Genomic DNA, 21132 nt, shown 5'->3' on the forward strand with positions numbered 1-21132 from the left:
CTGGGGATGCGGCTGAGACACCCAGCGCCCCTGTGCTTGTGGCACGCACCGTCTGTTAGGGAGGACCACCCAAACACAGGTACTTTGGAGAATTTTGACCTGAGGGGACAGCTCTGCATATGGTGGTAGTGGTGGGGGTGTTCCTTGACCAGGCTAGGATCAACCAGGTGCGGAGGAGGGGCTGGGAGGGTGTTCCTGGGCACCCCTCACCCTCAGGAGCGGGAAGAAGCTCTGTGTCTGCACTGTGGGGGAGGGGTCAGAGCACGTGGCCAGGGCTGAGGCTGGAGAGGCAGACAGGGACCTTGAGGGCCGTGCAAGGAGTTTGCATCTTACCTCTTGGGGAGCGGGAGCCACGGCATGATTTGAAGTTGGGCCTGACATGTATTTTTGAAATCTCTCTGGCTGAAGTATTGAAGATGAATTGGGGGTAGGGGACGAACAAGAAGGCCGTTGCAGACACCCAGGGGAGAGATGGTGTGTTCTGTCCCAGGCAGGAGGGAGTGGAGGCCAAGAGAGGAAGTCAGTGTTGACCTGTGCTTGGGAGGCAAACCCAGCAGAACTTGATGAGTGATGCTTGGTTGGATTGATCATATAGCAGATAGTAGGAGAACTGACTCTTCCAGTCCATGGACGTGGTATACCTTTCCACCGATTTACGTCTTCTTTAGCTTCTGTCAGCAATAATCCGTAGTTTTGAGTATACATGTTTGCAATTATTCCTAAATACTCTATTTTTTTATGCTGTTATAAATGGCATTGTATTTTTAGTTTCATTTTCTAATTGTTTGTTGCTAATATATACAATTTTTTTGCATATTAACCTTATGTCTTATCATCTTGCCAAATTCACTTATTAGTTTGTAGTTTTTTTTTTTTTTTTTTAATCCCATAGGATTTTCTACACATAGACAATTATGTCAACAATGGAGAGATTTACTTCTTCATTTCCTATCTGAATGCATGTTTTCTTCTTCTTGCCTTATTTTCAGTGGCTAGGAGCTCCAATACCATTTTGAAAGTGGACATCCTTTCCTTGTTGCTTAGCATTTGGGGAACATGTTGGGTCTTTCACCATTAAGTCTCCTTCTATTCCTAGCTTGCTGATAGTTTCTTGTCGTAAATGGGTATTGAGTTTTGTCAAATGATTTTTCTGCATCTGTTAATAGGATTATGTAAATATTCTCCTTTTTTCTATTCAATGAATTACATTGATTGAATGTTAAAATAAACCTTACGTTCCTGGGGCAAGTCCTACTTGTATGCAGTCTGTTGTTTGTTTTATATATTGCTGAATTTGATTTGCTAATATTTTACTAAGGATTTTGTGTCTATGTTCATGCCAGATATTGGTCGGTAGTTTTCTTTTCTTGTAACATCTTTTTCCGGTTTTGGAATGAGGGGTTGAGCTTGCCTCTTAAAATAAGTTGAGAAGTGTTCCTCTTTCTTTGTTTTCTGGAAGTGTTTAAGATTGATAGTATTTTTTCCTTTAATGTTTGATAGAATTCACCTGTACCATCATCTGGAAAAAGGGTTTTCGTGGTGAAAAGGTTTTAAATTATTAATTCAACAACTTTAATAAACACAAGGGTATTCAAATTTGCTATTTCTTTTTGTTGTGACTTTCAAGAAATTTGTCCATTTCATCTACATTGACAGATGGATTTGCATATGGTTATTGATAATGTTTCCTTGTTCTTCTAATGTCTGTAGGGTCTGAAGTGATGTCTCCTCTTTTATTCCTTGTATTAGTAATTTGTGTGTGTTTTCCCCTTGATCAGTCTAGCTAGGAGTTGATCGATTTTATTGATGTTTTCAGAGAACCAACTTTCATTTTGTAGATTTTCTATTGTTTGTTTTTTCTATTATATTATGTTTCCACTCTTTCTTATTTTCTTTCTTCTACTTACTTGGGTTTAATTTTTTCCCTAGATTCCTAAGATGGAATCTCAGATCAATGATTTTAGACCTTCTTCTTTTCTAATGTAAGTACTTAAAGCTACGCACCTTCCACTAAGCACTGCATTAGCTTTATCTCACAAATATTGATAAGTTTTGTTCTCATTATTGTTCTTTTCTAAATATTTTATAATTTTCCTTTGATTACTTATTTGTCCACTGAGTTATTTTTATGTGTGTTCTTGTTCTTTAATTCACAAATATTTGGAACATGGGCATTCTTTAGATATCGTGTCTCTTTCGATACTGATTTCTAGTTTAGTTCTGCTGTGTTTCGACAACAAGCTCTGTGTGATTTAAATCCGTTTAATTTGTTAGCACTGATTTCACGGCCCATTTTGGGGAACGTTCGTATGTACAGTTGCAAAGAATGCGCATTCCGATGTTGTTGAGCGGGACGTTCTGTAAATACCAGTTTGGACAAGTTGGCTGATGCTGTTCAAGTCTGCCGTGTAGCATTGATAATGTTTGGTTTATTTGTTCTGTTACTGAGAGAGGCATGTTGAAATATGCCATTATGATTGTGCTTTTGTCTATTTATCCTTCCAGTTCTATCAGTTTTGCTTCATTTATTTTGAATCTCTGTAACTAGTTGCAAACACGTTTAGAGCTGCTATCTATTTTTGATGTCGTGATTCTTTAATCATTATGAAATGTTTCTATTTATCTCTTAAAATATTTCTTATCCTGAAGTTTACTTTAATAATAATATACATATTCAGCTTTCTTCTGATTAGTGGTTTCAATTTCTGTTTTCGTTCTTTTACTTTTGTCTTATCTTTATAGCTAAAGTGTGTACATTTAGACAGCATATTGTTGCTTCTTGCATTTATAATGCAACTTGAAAATCTTTGCCTTTTAATTGGGGTGCTTAAACCACTTACCTTTAATGTAATTATTGATATGGTTGGTGTCTTAGTCATCTAGTGCTGCTATAACAGAAATACCACAAGCGGATGGTTTTAACAAAGAGAAATTTATTTTCTCACACTCTAGTAGGCTAGAAGTCCAAATTCAGGGCGTCAGCTCCAGGGGAAGGCTTTCTTTCTCTGTCAGCTCTGGACGAAGGACCTTATTGTCAATCTTCCCCTGGACTAGGAGCTTCTCTGCACAGGAAACTTGGGTCCAAAGGATGCGCTCTGCTCCCGGTTCTTCTTGGTGGTATGAGGCCCCCACTCTCTGCTTGCTTCCTTTTCCTTTTATCTCTTCTAAGATAAAAGATGGTGCAGGCCAGGCTCCAGGGGAACTCCCTTTACATTGGATCAGGGATGTGACCTTAGTAAGGGCATTACAATCTCACCCTAATCCTCTTTAACATAAAATTACAATCACAAAATGGAGAACAACCACACAATACTGAGAATCATGGTCCAACCAAGTTGACATGTATTTTGGGGGAATACAATTCAGCCTCTAACAGTTGGGTTTAAGTCTCCCATCTTGCTATTTGCTTTCTATTCTATTTGTCTCTTCTTTTCTTTATCCACTCCCCCCATCTTTCCCTATCTTCTTTTGGATTGAGTTTCTGTTTTGTTTTTAGTACTCCTTTTATCTCCTCTGTTGGCTTATGTGTTACATCTTCTTGTCTTTTCTGTGGTTGATACGGGGTTTACAATATGCACATATAACTTCCCCATGTGTCTGTCAGTTTGTCATACTGTGGTGGCTTATGTCTTGCTGTGATGCTGGAAGCTATGCCAACCAGTATTTCAAATACTGGTACAGTCACCCATGATGGACAGGTTTCAGTGGCGCTTCCAGACTAAGGCAGACTAGGAAGAAGGACGTGGCAGTTTACTTCTGAAAAAATCAGACAGTGAAAACCTTATGAATATCAGCAGAACACTGTCTGGTATAGTGCCGGAGAATGAGTGCCTCAGGTTGGAAGGCACTCAAAATACGACTGGGGAAGAGCTGCCTCCTTAGAGTCGACCTTAATGACATGCATGGAGTCAAGCTTTTGGGACCTTCATTTGCTGAGGTGGCACAACTCAAAATGAGAAGAAACAGCTGCAAAACGTCCATTAATAATCAGAACTTAGAATGTACAAAGTATGAATCTAGGAAAATTGGAGGTAGTCAAAAATGAAGTGGAGCATATAAAGATCAGTATCCTAGGCATTAGTGTGCTGAAGGGGACTGGTGTTGGCCATTTTGAATCAGAAAATCGTGTGGTCTACTATGCTAGGAATGACAGATTGAAGAGGAATGGAACCACATCCATCATCAAAAAGAACGTTTCAAGATCTACCCTGAAGTACAACGTTGTCAGTGACAGGATAATATCTATACCCCTACAAAGAAGACCAGTTAACACGACCATTATTCGAATTTATGCACCAACCGCTTGATGAGGAAATTGAAGATTTTTACCAACTTCTGTGGTCTAAAATTGATGAAACGTACCGTGAAGATGCACTCATAAATACTGGTGATTGAGATGCAAAAGTTGGAAACAAAGAAGGGTCAGTAGTTGGAAAATATGGCCTTGGTGGTAGAAATGACACCAGAGATCGCATGATAGAATTTTGCAAGACCAAAGACTTCTTCACTGCAAATATTCTTTTTCAGCAACATAAATCGCAATTATACACGTGGATGTAGCCAGACAGAATACACAGGAATCAAATTGAATACATCTGTGGAGAGCTCAGTATCTTCAGTCAGAACTAGGCCAGGGGCCGACTATGGAACAAATCATCACTTGGTCATATGCAAGTTCAGGTTGAAACTGAAGAAAATTAGAGCAAGTCCAGAGGAGCCAAAATATGGCCTTGAGTATATCCCATCTGAATTTACAGACCATCTCAAGGATAGATTTGATGCATTGAACACTCACAGCCGAAGACCAGACGAGTTGTATAATGACATCAAGAACGTCATACATGAAGAAAGCAAGAAGTTATTAAAAAGGCAGGAAAGAAAGAAAAGACCAAAGTGGATGTCAGAAGAGACTCTGAAACTTGCTCTTGAACACCAAGTAGCTAAAGTGAAAAGAAGAAATAATGAAGTAGAAGAGCCAAACAGAAGATCTCAAAGGGGCAGCACAAGAAGAGTAAGTAAAATGTTACACTGAAATGTGGAAAAACCTGGAGTTAGAAAACCAAAAGGGAAGAACATGCTTGTCATTTCTCAAACGGAAAGAACTGAAGAAAAAATTCAAGCCTTGGGTTGCACTATTGAAGGATTCTAAGGGGAGAGTATTGAACGATGAAGGAAGCATCAAAAGAAGATGGAAGGAATACACAGAGTCACTGTACCAAAAAGAATTGGGCAGTGTTCAACCTTTTCAGGAGGTAGCATATGATCAAGAACCAATGGTACTGAAGGAAGAGGTCCAAACTGCACTGAAGGCATTGGCAAAAAACAAGGCTCCAGAAATTGACAGAATACCAATTAAGATGTTTCAACCAAGAGATGCAGCACTGGAAGTGCTCTTTCGTCTATGCCAAGAAATTTGGAAGACAGCTACCTGGTCAGCCAGCTGGAAGAGATCCATATCTGTACCCGTTGCAAAAAAAGGTGATCTAACTGAATATGGAAATTTCGAACACTGTCATTAATATCGCACACAAGTAAAATTTTGCTGAAGATCATTCAAAAGCGGTTGCAGCAGTACATCAATAGGGAACTGCCAGAAGTTCAAGGCAGATTCAGAAGAGGACATGGAATGAGGGATATCATTGCTGATGTCAGATGATCTTGGCTGAAAGCAGAGAATACAGAAGGTTTACCTGTGTTTTATTGACTATTGACTGTGTGGATCATAACAAATTATGTATAACATTGAGAAGAATGGGAATTCCAAAACACTTTGCTGTGCTCTTGAGGAACCTGTATATAGACCAGGAGAGAGTCATTCAAACAGAACAAGGGGATACTGCCTGGTTTAAAGTCAGGAAAGGTGTGCGTCAGGGTTGTATCCTTTCACCACACTTACTCAATGTGTATGCTGAGCAAATGATCCAAGAAGCTGGACTACATGAAGAAGAACGGGGCATAGGATTGGAGGAAGACTCATTAACAACCTGCGCTATGCAGATGACACAACCTTGCTTGCTGAAAGTGAAGAGGACTTGAAGCACTTACTGATGAAGATCAAAGACCACAGTCTTCACTATGGATTGCACCTGAACATATAGAAAACAAAAATCCTCACAACTGGACCAATAAGCAACATCATGATAAATGGAGACAATATTGAAGTTGTCAAGGACTTCATTCTACTTGGATCCACAATCAATACCCATAGAAACAGCAGATGATGTATTGCATTTGGCAAATCTTTGACAAAAAAAAGGAAAAAAAAAAAACTCTTTAAGATGTTGAAAAGCAAAGATGTCACTTTGAGGACTAAGGTGCGCCTGACCCAAGCCATGATATTTTCAATCACCTCATAGGCATGCGAAAGCTGGACTATGAATAAGGAAGACCAAAGAAGAACTGATGTGCTTGAATTATGATGTTGGTGAAGAATACTGAATATACCATGGACTGCCAGAAGAACGAACAAGTCCGTCTTTGGAAGAAGTACAGCTAGAGTGCTCCTTGGAAACGAGAATGGCGAGACTTCGTCTCACGTACCTTGGAGATGTTATCAGGAGAGACCAGTCCCTGGAGAAGGACATCAGGCTAGCTAAAGTAGAGGGTCATCAAAAAGCTGGAAGACCCTCAATGAGACGGACTGACACAGTGGCTACAACAATGGGCTTAAGCATAGCAAAGATTGTGAGGGTGATGTAAGACCTGGTAGTGATTCGTTCTGTCATGCATAGGGTTGCTATGAGTCTGAACCGACTTGATGGTATCAATGTATCAACGTATATAACTTATTGATGGATTGATTGGCTGGCAAGGGAGAGAGGAAGAATCAAGAAGAATAGCCACATGTCTGGCCCGGGCAACAAGATGGGATCATTCTTTGAGATGGGAACTTTGAAGGAAGGTTAGGGGGTGTGGTGGGGGGAGGGCAAGGGTAATGAAGGAGCTTGATGATGAGGTCAGCTTTGGACAAGTTGCATTTAAAGTGTTTGTAAGGTATCTAAGAGAAGATGCCTGGTAGGCAGTTGCATATATGACTGAGGGTGGAGCTGGCAATTGAAGATCATTGGCATAAGGATGATGGCGAGTCAATGGGAATGGGTGAGCCTGCTTATTGGGAGTGTTGATGGGAGAAGGAAGGGTACAAGACTGAGCCTGATGAAACCCAACATTTTAGGGACCCAAATGAAGGACATTAGGGATGTATGAGGAGAGACCAGAGAGGGAGGAGCAAAACAAGGTGAGCATGCTGTGGCGGAGGCCCAGGGAAGGGGTGGGTTAGTGGTTGCCTCTGGGATGCCGGTACGGGAGGGTTTCAGAATTTGGGCAGGGTGCACAGGGCCTTTGATCATGTTTTATTCCTTAACCTGCGTGGTGAGCTCCTGGGTATTCATTTACAGATACAGGTATTCCCCAACTTACGACCATCCTTTTTTTTTTTTTGTACCTCTCGTTGTTAGTAACGTGTACTTCGTACGGTATTGCATGATTTGCTGATGTTATCATTCGAATGCCAACCCCCAAAGACAAGTAAAGATTGGATTTATAAAGAAACTGATCATAAAAGGCAATAATAATGAAAACCAAAAAAAAAAAAGAGGTGTCTGACTTACGTTAGAACCAACTTATGATGGAGTTGTCAGAACAGAACCCTGTCATAAGCTGGGGACTACCTGTATTCAACATTTTATTAAAAGAAAAAGGAAAGAAAGGACTAGGGACTGGTTAGCTTTTCCAAATGCTGCTGGGAGGTTTAGTGACATGGGGGTCGAAGTGAGAGATGTTTGATGGACTGACCATGGTGGGATCCACATGGCAGTGCATTGAGCCCTCGGGATGTCAGAAAATGGATACTGTGAGTGAGGGCAACTCCTCCAAGAGAGTTTGTGAGGTCTGAGTTATCACACACACAGTCCCCTAGCAGGGCTTGGCAGCCAGCTGGGGCCAGGGAAGAGGCAGGTGTCAGCCAAATCGAAGCTCTAGGTTTTCCAGATGAGGAAGTGGCAGGGGAGGCCAGAAAGTTGGCAGGATCAGTGCCCATGCTGCCAAGGCAGCCAGCAGGGCTTTCCCGGGCGACGGTTTTCACAAGTCCTGTTCTGGGAGCTGTGCTCTTTCAGCTACCTGTCACAGCAGGGCAAGTTTCCCAGTCGCTGCCTTCTCCCAGAGCTCTTATCTAAACCATGCCCCTGGCTGATAGAACAGTTGTTTTCCATAACCTCATTCAGTGTGACTTTCTGAAATTACCACCCCAGTCCCCAAGGGTACTGCATAGACTGTCACCATACTCTAGAACGGAAGGAAATGGCCTGACCCATCAGTTCAGTGTTTGGCACAAAGGGGTTGCACAGCAACTATGTGTTTGAGGAAATGAAACAGTGACAAGTGGATGGATGGGTGGGTGGGTGGGTGGATGGATGGATGGATGGGTGAGTGGGTGGGTGAATGACTCCAGTAGTCAGGGGGCCTGCCTGGGAATGGATCTGCAGGATGGGTGGTTTTGGGAAAATGAGAGCAGGGATCGGGTGTTCCTGGGCATAGGGTGAGATGTGCTAGTAGAGTCCCCGGCTTGTTGGGTCTACGAATACCCTGAATTATTATGTAGTGGTATGTGAGTGGGAGTGGGTGTGGGTGTGCACACACTTACATATGTGGATGTTTGTGCATGTACACAGATGATTCTTGAAAAAGGATCTTGGAGTGTCTTCAGATTTTGAAACCGAGCCAGGACCCAGTAAAAGATCATAAATCCTCCTTCATTCCTTCTCATGTTGACCTTGACCTGGACCCTAACCCTAACCCTAACCCTAACCCTAACCCTAACCCTAACCCTAACCCTAACCCTAACCTTAACCCTAACTCTAACCCTAACCACCCTAACCCTAACCACCCTAACCCTGTGGAAAAGACCAAAACAGGTGTCAGAAGAGACTCTGACTTGCTCTTGAATGTCCAATAGCTAAAGCAAACAGAATAAATGACAAAGTGAAAAAGCAGAACTGAAGATTTCAAAGGGCGGCTCCAGAAGACAAAGTAAAGTATTATAATGACACGTGCAAAGACTCGGAGTTAGAAAACCAAAAGGGAAGAACATGCTCAGCATTTCTCAAGCTGAAAAAACTGAAGAAAAAATTCAAGCCTCAAGTTTCAATATTAAAGGATTCCATGGGGAAAATATTAAACAACACAGGAGCATCAGAAGAAGATGGAAGGAATATACAGAGTCACTGTACCAAAAAAGAATTGGTCAGTGTTCAACCATTTCAGGAGGTAGCATATGGTCAGGAAACGATGGTACTGAAGGAAGAGGTCCAAGCTGCACTGAAGGCATTGGTGAAAAACAAGGCTGTAGGGATTGACAGAATATCAACTGAGATGTTTCAACAAACGAATGCAGCGTTGGAAGTGCTCACTCGTCTCTGCCAAGAAATTTGAAAGAGAGCTACCTGGCCAACCGATTGGAAGAAATTCATATTTATGCCTATTCCCAAGAAAGGTGATCCAGCCAAATATGGAAATTATGGAGCAAGATCATTAATATCACATGCAAGTAAATTTTTTTCTGAAGATCATTCAAAAGTGGCTGCAGTGGTACATCGATTGGGAACTCCCAGAAATTCAAGTCAGATTCAGAAGAGGACTTAGAACGAGGGTTATCGTTGTTGATATCAGATGGATCTTGGCTGAAAGCAGAGAATATCAGAAAGATGTTTACCTGTGTTTTATTGACTATGCAAAGACGTTCGACTGTGTGGATCATAACAAATTATGGATAACGTTTTGAAGAATAAGAATTCCACAACGCTTAACTGTACTCGTGAGGAAACCGTACATAGATCAAGATGCAGTCGTTCGAACAAAACAAGAGGATAGTGAGTGGTTTAAAGTCAGGAAATGTGTGCATCAGGGTTGTATCCTTTCACCAAACTTATTCAGTCTGTATGCTGAGCAAATAATCTGAGAAGCTGGACTATATGAAGAAGAACAGAGCATCAGGATTGGAGGAAGACTCATTAACAACCTGCGTTATGCAGATGACACAACCTTGCTTGCTGAAAGTGAAGAGGACTTGAAGCATAAAGAAAACAAAAATCCTCACAACTGGACCAATGAGCAACATCATGGTAAACGGAGAAAAGACTGAAGTTGTCAAGGATTTCATTTTACTTGGACCCACAGTCAACATGCATGGAAGCAGCAGTGAAGATATCAAACGACGTGTTGCATTGGACAAATCGGCTGCAAAGGACCTCTTCAAAGTGTTGAGAAGCAAAGACGTCACCCTGAAGACTAAGGTGCACCTTTGAATTGTGGTGTTGATGAAGAATATTGAATATACCATGGACTGCCAAAAGAATGAACAAACCTGTCTTAGAAGAAGTACAACCAGAATTCTCTTTGGAAGCAAAGATGGCAAGATTATGGCTCACGTACTTTGGACATGTTATCAGGAGAGATCAGTCCCTGGAGAAGAACTTAATCCTTGGTAAAGTAGAGGGTCAGCAAAAAAGAGGAAGACCTTCAATGAGATGGATTGACACAGTGGTTGCAACAATGAGCTCAAGCATAACAATGATTGTGAGCATGGCGCAGGACTGGGTAGTGTTTCGTTGTGTTGTACCAAGGGTCACTATCCTCAGAACCAACTCCACGGCACCTAAGAACAACAACAACCAGACCTAACTATAACCCTAACCATAAGTCTTGCCCTAACCTTAATCTAGTCCTAACTCTCATCCTAATTCTGGGATGGCCTGGTTTCCTCCTTTTCCATGCCCCATTGTGCACCTCCCTCTCCCCAGGTCCAGTCACTCACACGTCTGTCTGCCCCTCCTCCTCATTTCCCATGGCCCTTCTAGCGTCCACAGCTCCTCAGTGTCTAAGGCCTGGCCTCAAGGTTCTGGCCTGCTCCTTTCTCTGCCCTTGGTCCCAGCTGAGTCATCCTAAACCTTGTGCCTGGAGTCCCAGCTCTGAATCCATGGTCGTGTAAGAGCCTGGGCTGGACATTCCAATCCTCTCTGCTGATTTCTGGGAGACTTGGGCCAGTCAGTGCCCCCTCCCCGGGCCTTGGTTTCCCCCTGTGCAGCGTGGGGTAGGACTGGGCCCAGTTCTGAAGACTTCTGGCTCTCCAGGCTGAGTGAGACAGAGGACCATGAGCCCAGGGATTCCTGTTCGTTCCCAGGTGAATGGGCTCATCTTCCAGATGTTGGGCGGTTCTTGGCCAGTGCTAGTTCTCCTGAGAGGCCCTGTGGGCCTACTGGGACTCTCTGGCTGTCTGGAGGACCAGACAAGAGCGCTCTGGGTGCAGCACCTCTGTCTGCTTGGCTCAGGCTCACATGGTAGCCTCTCCACCCAAAGGCCTCTCCCATAGCTGTTGCTTGGCAGAAGTGTGTGTGTATCTGTGTATGTCTGTGTGTGTGCATGTAGATGTACATGTATGTGCATTGTGTGTGTGTGCATGTGTGCACATGTGTACGTGTGCACGGTGTGTATGTGTGCATGTGTGTATATATGCATGCATTTGTTTTTGTCATGTCTGTGCACCTGTGTGTGCATGTGTTCACAGGCATGTGAGCATGTGTATGTGTACATGTGTGCATGTGTATATGTACATATGCATGGCGGCATGCATCTATGTGTGTGTATAAGGGGGCTGTATTGAACCATCCACGCTAGACCAGTCAAGCCCACGTGCAGTCGTCGGGCAGGCCGCCTGGCCCCCATCCCATGCCAGGAGTCCTCTGCCAGGGGAATGTTAGCTGTGGTTTCCCTCCTCCATCTGACCCTCCTCCTGCCTTCTGACTCTCAGGGACTCCTCGGCATTTCAGGTCTACTGAGAAAACGCCAGCTTCTTCTGCACTACTGCAGAGCTAAAAGAACAAGCCCCAAACACGCAGATTTTCCACACTTTGTAGGCGTCTGTAGTGGGATGGGAGGAGATGGCCATCTTTGATTTTATTATTTTAGAATGGACGTTTTCAAACAGATACATGACCAGACAGAATGGTACAATGAACCCCGTCACCCAGCTCCAGCTGTTATCAAATCCTGACCACTGTTGTCTACCTGCCCTCTACCTTCTATCCCAGAAGACTGAAAAGTGCCAGACGGCATATCATTTTGTCTGCAGAAATTTCTGCATAAAAGATCAGGACTTTTAAAAACACATGAGCACAGTACTATTACCACACTTAACCAAAAAAATGAGCACTGCTCTGATTTCATCAAACGTGCAGCCAGTCTCCACAGATCCCCTCTGTGGAGCAGACGGAAGATGCCTTGTTCCATCAGGGCCACTGGTAGACCTTGGCAGTTCCTAGGCCGTTGCCCACTCTACAGTTCTGTGGTCTAGTTCTCCTCATCCTGCGTGTCTGTCTTTGGAATAAAGTCCTAGAAGTGGGATTACTGGATCCGAGGGTAAATGGATCTCTGATCGTGCTAGGTGTTGCCAAGTCCCCTCCCTGGGCTTTGTGCCGTTTTGTATGCCCATGAGCAATACTCAGGTGCCTTCTGCCCCGTGGATTGTTGGAAGACTCTTGGGTGTTGGCTGATCTCATGGGGGAGAAATAGCAATGCCGTACCCTCTTCACATATATACCTGTTATATGTATGAGCCGAGCATCTTTTGACGCCTGTAATGAGCCGTTCACATCTCCTCTTCTGAGAACTGGCTGCCCATCTGCTATCACTTGGCACCTTGCCCAGCCTCCAGAGGAAGTGTCTCAGAAGGCCGGTGGTGGTTCCTCAGAGGGGTGAGAGGGTGGACATGAGAACTCTCCAGCACGGTGTCTCTCAGAGGGGCCTGAGGCCCACCTGCCTCAGCATATCTGGGGCACTGGTTTGATGTGTCACTTCCTGGGCCCACCCCAGACAGGCTGACTCAAACTAGTCAGAGCTGGAAACCCACCGCCCTGGGGGACCAGTTACCTGTTCCCATTGAGTCGGCTCTGATCCACGGCGGCTCCACGTGTGTCGGAGTAGAACTGAGCTCCACAGGGTTTTCAATGGCGGCGTTCTGAGGTAGATCCCCAGGTCTGTCTTCCGAGTACCACTGGGGACTCAAACCTCCAACCTTTTGGTTAGCAGCCAAGTGCAGTAACTGTTTATACCACCTCTCTTAGTCATCTAGTGCTGCTATAACAGAAAAACCGCACGTGGATGTCTTTAACAAACAGAAATTTATTCTTGCACAGTCTAGAAAGCTAGAAGTCCGAATTCAGGGCTCAGGCCCCAGGGGTAGGTTTCTCTTTGTGTTAGCTCTGGGGGAACCTCCTTTTCATTAATTTTCCCCGGTCAAGATGCTTCTCAGCACAGGGACCCCGGGTTCAAAGGATGCACTATGCTCCCGGTGCTACGTTCTTGGTGGTACCAGACCCCCATGTCTCTCTGCTCCTCTCTTACTATATCTGAAGAGACTGGCTTAAGACACTACCTCATCTTGTAGATTGAGCCCTGCTTCACTAACATAACTGCCACTAATCCCATCTCATTAACATCATGCAGATAGGATTTACAACATACAGGAAAATCACAGCAGATCACAAAATGGTAGACAGTCACACAATACTGGGAATTGATACACATATTTTTGGATGACACAATTCAATCCATGACACCACCTAACCAAGAGGTTGGTGGTCTGAGTCCCCCCAGAGGCGCCTTGGAACAAAGTCCTGGTGATCTACATCTGGAAAACCAGCCATTAAAAACCCCATGGAGCACAGTTCTGCTCTGGCACACGTGGGGTCCCCCTGGGGGTGGGGAGAGTCCCCCACAGAGAGAGATGTCTCTTTCAGTGGGAGACCTGTCCTCTCCTGCCCCAAATCCAGCTGCTGGGTGTTGACCATTTAACGAAGGCAGGGATGGGATGAGCACCAAGCAGAGTCAGCTCTTGGGCTGCTGTCTCTTTCCACCAGATTTCTTCTGCTTGAGGTCACCACCAGAGAGCAGGACCTTGAGAGTTCTGTTAGGCAATCTCATGCCCCGGCAGTGGGGAGCCCCGGTGGGTTCTCGAGCAGGGGAGTGACCACCTGGAAGAAGGGCACTCTGGACAGGAGGGCAGGGTGAGGGGGACTTAGTGCAGAGGGGCTCCCGGGCAGGGGCCCACCTTTGCAGTGAGAGGGTGGCTTTGTGGGGAAGGGCAGCTCTGGTGGCAGCGAGGTGGGGAAGCTGGCAGTTGGAGGGCTGTGGAGGAAGGCAGCCTCCTCAGGAGCGAGGCCTGGCATGGGGCCAGCAGCTAGCTTCCAGTCAGAGAAAGCCTTTTGGAGAAAGGGGAAGGAGGCCGGGTAGGCAGAGGAGCAGTTAGGGACAGTGAGAAACCCTCAGAGGGGCAGGAACCTGTGGCTGGAGCCGTACCCTGAGGCCCACCCCACTGCCAGGAAGGGGTCCCAGAGGGGCTTCTGGAAGCAGCTGCAGCAGAGGTGAGAGAGGCACATTGCCTAGGGAAGGCTGCCCTGGAGAAGGGGATCAGGAGCTTCCAGAGTGAGTGGCCATCCCAGGGTGGACGAGGGGCTCAGGGTGTGGTTGGGGTGGGCCTGGGAGGGGCAGGGCAGGTGCCATCCACATGGGCATGCTGGCTTAGGTGAGGTGGCCTTGCTCACAGGTGGGGAGACCAGAGCCTGAATGTGTCTGCCTGTCTGTGTGGCGGGGGGTGGGGGGGCAGCCCTCATCCACACCTCAGGCCACCATGCCCTGACTGGCCTCTCTCCGCCCATGTGACAGGGTTTCTGATTCCATATCCCAGGATGCCACAGGTGGGAGGGGCGTTGAAGCCATCGACCCTTCAGCATCCCCTCAGGACCCTCTCGGGACTCCTTGAAGTCCCCCAGAACCTCCTCTGGACCCATCAGGACCCCTCAGAACCTCTCAGGACTAACTCAGCAGCCCCTCAAGACCCCTTCAAGGTCCCCTGAACCCTTAGGACCCATCAGGAGCCCTCAGGGTCCTCTCACAACCCCCTCAATACACCCTCAAGGTCCCCTCATGATGCTCTCAGGACCCCCTCACAACTTCCTCAAGATCCCCACAGGACCCCCTCAGGACCAACTCAGGACTCATCAGAACCCTCTCAGAAACCCCTCAAGACCCCCTCATAGCTCTTTTAGGACCTTCTCAGGATCCCCTCACAACTCCCTCAGGACCTTCTCAGGACCCCCTCAGCAACCACTTAGCACTCCCTGAAAGCTCCCCCAGCATCCCCTCAGGACTCCCTCAGGACCCCCTCAGCACCCTCAAGAACCCTGTTGGGGACCCAGTATGCTCTGGCCCCCAGTGGAGGCGTCTTCCCCCTGCCAACCATCCCTCTTGTCTGGCCACAGCTCCTTCCAGGGCTGGGACTGGACAGAGGCGTGAACAGGACTATGGAGACTTTCTGTGAGGTCTCAGCTTGGCCAGATGCTCTGTTAGGTGCTGCTGGGCTCCAGGGAGGCCAGGCCATGTGGGAGGTGCTTCCCAGGTTGTCAGCTCTGCTCTGAGGGTGTTGGCAAATGGAGGAGTGGGGCTGAGGGGCTGGGCACTGGCCCCACCATTTCAGGGCTCCCCAGCGCTATGTTCCGGATACGTTGCCACAGCCTATCGGGCCCTCAGTGTGCGCTGACCAGTCACAGATGGTGTGAGGGTCCCAGAGCCTGAGAAGGGTCCAGGGCACTGGCCACCTGACCAGAGGATGGCAGGACTCCAGTGCCCCAGACACAGTGCCAAGGTCCTGGGAAGGGGGCAGGGGAGTGACCACAGGGCTGTGAGTCCTCTGGTCCATTAAGCTCTGGGACAAGCCCAGCATGGGGTGGAGGCCAGAAACCAAGGACAGACAGGCACGGTGGCCTCCATGTCCTCCCTGATATTCCAAGCCGGGCTCCTTTCTTCTGCCCTTTGTTGTATTTCATTGAATCGATCATTTTAAATGGGAAATGTCAGCGCATGTGTGTGATTCAGTAGGTACCAAAAGGTGGACCGTGAAACCATGCCTCCCGGTCCCGTCCCTCTTCTGGGGTGGCCCCTGCCCCATCTCCACTCTTGTCCTCATCTGCACCCCTCTTGATTGGCCAGCTTTGCTGAATGAAGGCATGAATGACTGAATAGGTGAGTGAATAGTGTAGGGTCTCAGAGATCACTCGGAGGGAACAGGCAAAAAGGAGCCCCACAGTTGGACAAGGGGTCTCAGCTGAGACAGAGGTGGTAACTGTCAGGGCTGGTGGACGGGAAGGCTTCCAGAAGGGGGACTAAGGTGGTTCTGAAGGACTGTGTGGGGCAGGGGTGTGGTGAGCGGGGGAGTCGAGGATAGGTCGTGGCCAGGAGGCAGACAAGCCCACAGACCAGGGCAGGGCCCTCTCACCAGGGGACTCTGCTCCCCTCCCGCTCCCCACCACCCCAACCCAGACCTTTCTGTTCCTCGAGGTGGCCGATGGCTGCTGCCCTGCCCTGCCCTGTCCCCTGCATCCCACACTCTGATGGAGGAAGTCCTTGGCCTTCCCTGCTGCCCCAAAGCACTTCTGTTGCCCAGTCCCCTCATGCTGCCACTGGGTGCCTGGGGCCCCCCAGGTGAGGGCTCAGGTTTCAGGGAAAGCCCCTGCTCTGGTGCCAGCAAGCAGGCTGGAGCGGGGCTGAGGGAGGGACACCCCAGCTGCACGAGGCCAATCTGTGCCTGCAGGAATCCTGGCCAAAGGAGCCAGCCTTGCCTCTGAGTCCCATAGGCAGCCACGAGCCACCTCATCTGCCCCGTAACTGACCTGGCTTTGCCTCTGTGACCTCTTCCACAGCCCCCGCTCATTTCTTTATTTCATTAAACTTTTTTTTTACTTGTGTTAAACCTCACATGAAGTAAGATGCACCACTAGTGGTGTTCAGTGGATTCACAGTGCTGGGCCACCACCAGCGCTATCTAATTCCAGAATCTTTACCACCCCAAAAGAAAACTCATACTGAGCCTTCTCTCCCCGCTTCTCCTCCCTAAGCCTCTGAACAAACCAAACGATTTGCCGTCGTTGAGTTGACTCCGGCTCCTGGCGACCCCACGTGTGTCAGAGCAGCACTGTGCTCCATAGACCGGTTGCTGTCGAGTCGATTCCAACTCAAATCGAACCTCTAGGACAGAGTAGAACTGCCCATACCGTTCCCAAGCAATGGCTGGTGAATTCAAACTGCTGACCTTTTGGTTAGCAGCCAAGTTCTTAACCACTGGGCCACCAGGGCTCCGTGTTCCATAGGGTTTTCAATTTCTGGTTCTTCAGAAGCAGATCACCAGGTCTTTCTTCTGAGGTGCCGCTGGGCGAATTTGAACCTGCAACCTTTTGGTTAGCAGCTGAGCACTTAAGCGTTTGGCCCCCGGCCCTAACAACTTCGAATCTGCCTCTGTCTCTGGGTTTGCCTGTTGGGGACATTCCTTGTAAGTGGGATCGTACAATATTTGTCCTTTTACGTCTGGCATTTTTCATGAGCATCACGCCTTCCAGATTTTTCCACGTCATAGCGTGCCAGGACTTTATTCCCTGTTACAGCCAAATAGCCTTCCACCGTGTGGATGGACTGCGTTCACTGAAGGACACTGGAGCTATTTCCCCGTCTCGGCCGTTGTGAATTATAAGCTCTTTATTATGGAAGCTTTCAAATACATAGGAAAGTAGTGAGCCTTGTGTCCCCCAGCTCCACAAGGGCCCACTCCGGCCACCCAGTTTCACCTAAACCCCCTCTGCCCCCTGGAGTCCCAGAAGGGCTGCCATCTAGCCACCAGCCCTTCAGTGAGCAGCATTTCTGGAGACCCAGGCTTTGTGAAAACAGGGTCACAGTTCGCTTATCGCGCCAGGAAATCATGATGAATCGTCTCACATCGGCCCCCTTCCTGCTCAGTCTTCCTGCCGCAGCAGCCTCTCCTGGGGGCTGGTGTATCTGGACCCCAAGAGGTCCATGGAGTGCATGGTGGGCGCGCTCCTAGTCCCTTAAGTGGGTCCCTTGTGATGCGTTTGGGGAGGAAGCAGGGTGGCCGTGTGACCTCTCCTGCAGAGGGGTCTGTACTCACCCAGCTCCGAGGCAGGACCTGGGGTGCCTTCAACAGCCCCTTAACCCAGGATGGGCCTGAGTGAGACAAAGGTGGGGGCTGGAGGAGGAAGGAAAGCTGGGGAGGGGGCGTGGACCAGGCAAGGGGAGGGGCACCTTCGAGGCTGTCCAGGAGGGGAGGCCTGGAAAATAACCCCAGCTGCACGCTGGCACCTGGGTGGGAGGAGGGCAGGGGGCAGGGGGCAGCGGGCAGGAAGGGTTCTGAAGGGCAGAGTGCGCCCCCAGAGGCTGGTGGAGGCAAGTCAGGAAACGGGGAGCAGGGGCGTGAGCTCAGAGGCTCCCTCTTTCTCCGTCTTCCCCCGTTCCCGTGGGGACAGGCCAGGTGTCTACACGAAGGGAAGCCTCCTGTGTGCAGGGCCAGAGAAGCAGGCCTGCAGTGGGGGATTCCGGGGAGGCGGAACCTGGGATGAGGCTGGGGCAGGGGTAGGCGTGGGTGGGGTTGGAGGCTGTTTGTATCTGATGAGGCCCTTTTTCCTGTCAAGTGGGAGGGGACCTGCCTGCCATTGTGGGTCACCCAGAGGCAGTGGGTGGAGAGTGGGGCCAGACCCCAGCCCGTGTCCCCCATATCCCACGCCCTGCTGGCTGCAGCACCCAGACAGGACAGGACGGTGACGGCAGGGGCAGGGCACCAGTCCACCCTGGGCCGAGTGGGAACAGACGGAGGAGTGTTTCCCAGGACTGGTTTCTTCCCAGAGGAGAACAGAAAGTGCTGAGGCAACAGAAGTGACCTGAGAGGCGGGCGGTGGGTTTCCGGACCCTCCTCACAACCTCTTTTCTCAGCGGGCAGCCTTCCCAGGCTGAGCCCTGGGGCCCAGGACCCTGTCTGTCCACGGGTGTGGATGCGGATACGCTGGCCAGGGCCACCGGCTCCTGGGGCCTCTGGGACCAGGGTGAGGGAGGGAGGCCGAACCTGGGGCACAGACTGTAGGGGGCGCCGAAATCCCCAGTCAGCAAGAGAAACAATACTTTAATGCAGTATGTTGGTGAATCCAAATCGATGCAAAAAAACCGGGATGAAAACAAAAGGTGGGCATTTCCAGTAAGTCAGGAGCCGCATCCCTGATCTTTCCCTTTGCCTCAGGCCCTAATACAGGCTTGGGGGTGGTGCGTGGAAGCGCCTTTCCCCACTGCCTGTCATCACTCCGCCCGCTAGTGGTACAGTCAACTCACTGGGCTGCAAACCGAAGGATTGGTGGTTCAACTCCACCCAGAGGTGCCTCGGAGAATGGCCTGGCAATCTGCTTCCGAAAAAGCAGCAGTTAAGTGTATGGAGCTCAGCCCTGCTCTGACGCCCATGGGGTCTCCATGAGTCAGGGTAGAACCATGGCAGCTGGTTTTGTGTGTGTGTGTGTGTGTGTGTGTGTGTGTGTGTGTGCGCGCGCGTATGTGGGGGTGTGGGTGTGTGTGGTGTGAGTGTGGGTGTGTGTGTGGGTGTGTACGTGTGTGTGGTGTGTGTGTACGGGTGTATGTGTGTGGGGGGTGTATGTGTGGGTGTGTACGGATATGGGGGTGTGTATGGGTGTGTGGGTGCGCGCGTGCCTCATGTTGTTCACAAGCCTCTCTCAGGCACCTATGTGTTCACCAGGTGGTTGAATGTGTGTGCACAGGCCCCTCTCTATACCTCCCAGTCCTGCTGTCTGTGGTGCCCACGCACGGGGTGGAAGGGTGGGTGCGGGCGCAGTGGGGGTGAGGTCAGGCGGGATGCAGGTGTCAGCCCCAGAGGAGAGCCCAGGGGGTCCACTGTGGTCTCTTAGTATCACCTGCCCATGGCCGAGGGCTGGACGCCTCCATGGACTGCTGCCTGCACACCTGTGGACAGGACACTCTGTGCTCCGTCCACAGAACAGCCCTGAGCCCCCAGCTCCCACCTGGCCTTTGCTGTCTGTCCCCTCCAGCCCCTCTCGAGTGCTCCTGGTGGGTGGGGTGTGAGCCCTGTGGAAGGTGAACTGTGGGTTTCTGACCCAGCCCTACCCCAAGCTCACCTAGATGGGGTGCGCGGCCTCAGTGCCTGTCCATCTCACAGGTGCTCTCAACGCTCCAGCCGGAGGCATGGCCACACGAGGCACCCTGAGCCCTCATCAGGTGGGCTCTTTTGGCCAGCAGGTATGAAGCAGAGGTGCAGCAGTCCACAGCAGGTGGGATCCGAGGCACCCAGGTGTCCACACTTCCCAGAGGTGGAGCGTTAACAGCTTTGAGGTTGCCCATTGGTGAGAACCTGGTCATGGGCGGGACCTGAAGCCCGCCTGGAGCCACCCGCATCTGAACCTCTCTGGGTCACAATGGCCCTACAGGAAGACCCGGGCCCAACCCAAAGAAACACCTGCCACCTGAAGGGAGCGGGGGCCAGAGCCCCGTGCCACTCAGGGCTCTTCCCCAGAGGCATAGGGAGGGGGGCAGAGGGGGGAACTTGCCCCCAGGTGCAAGTTCAAGGGGGTTCCAGATGAGGCTTGGAATGACATCCCAAGGCACCACAAATGTGAGAGACACCTGACTAAGGCAGCCGGACAAGAAGGGGCGAAGGCGTTTCTGTTGACATGTCGCTGCTATCAAAGTCTATTCATTTGAAGTTGGGGGACCGCAAACTTAGAGATTGCCCTGGGCGCTTGTTACCCTCGATACCCCACTGCCACTCACAAGCTGGCTGCTAGTGCGAGCTGGGCACTGCTGTGTACAAGGACCCCTGTGTCCCTTGGCGGGTGTCTGCTGTGAATGCCCCCTCAGAGGGCGGCAGACCAGGCAGCCAACACACCTTCATCCAGGCTCCCACGGTGGCCTACCCTTGCATGTGTGCTCTGTGCCCAGCTGGATGTGGTGCAGGGCCACAGACAGAAACCATACCCGACACCGGGCCTGCTTTCATATGTGAGAAGTTGTGTGAAAGATCACAGGGCAGGTGAGGGGCTGCAGGGCGGGGAAAAGGTGTGAGGGTGGCTGGGAAGCCCCTATCAGAACCGAGAGAAGGACAGAGAGGTGGTGGGTCTGGAGCCCTTTCTTCTTGGGCCTGTGGTCTCCCTGGAGGGTCCCATGCTGGGCTGGGCAGGTGGCTGCCAGGGCTGGAGCACACTGTGGGAGAGGCTTGGGCAGGGGGCT

General features: G+C 49.3%; 1 protein-coding gene across 2 annotated transcripts in view; it reads left to right on the forward strand.

Moving 5' to 3' along the window:
• The first annotated feature begins 20 nt into the window (after nt 1-20).
• LOC126078279 (G-protein coupled receptor 35-like) overlaps nt 21-21132 on the forward strand; it is a 40528-nt gene continuing 19416 nt past the window's right edge. Inside the window, exon 1 of one of the 2 annotated variants that reach the window (XM_049888620.1) lies at nt 21-79. The gene's annotated coding sequence lies outside the window, so the exon portion shown is untranslated. Of the gene's footprint in view, nt 80-8461; nt 14415-21132 lie in introns of those variants that run through there. The other variant, XM_049888621.1, reaches the window with a different exon arrangement.

Source organism: Elephas maximus, chromosome 6 (assembly GCF_024166365.1).
Source record: "Elephas maximus indicus isolate mEleMax1 chromosome 6, mEleMax1 primary haplotype, whole genome shotgun sequence".
In the NCBI taxonomy this organism is placed as follows: Eukaryota; Metazoa; Chordata; class Mammalia; order Proboscidea; family Elephantidae; genus Elephas; species Elephas maximus.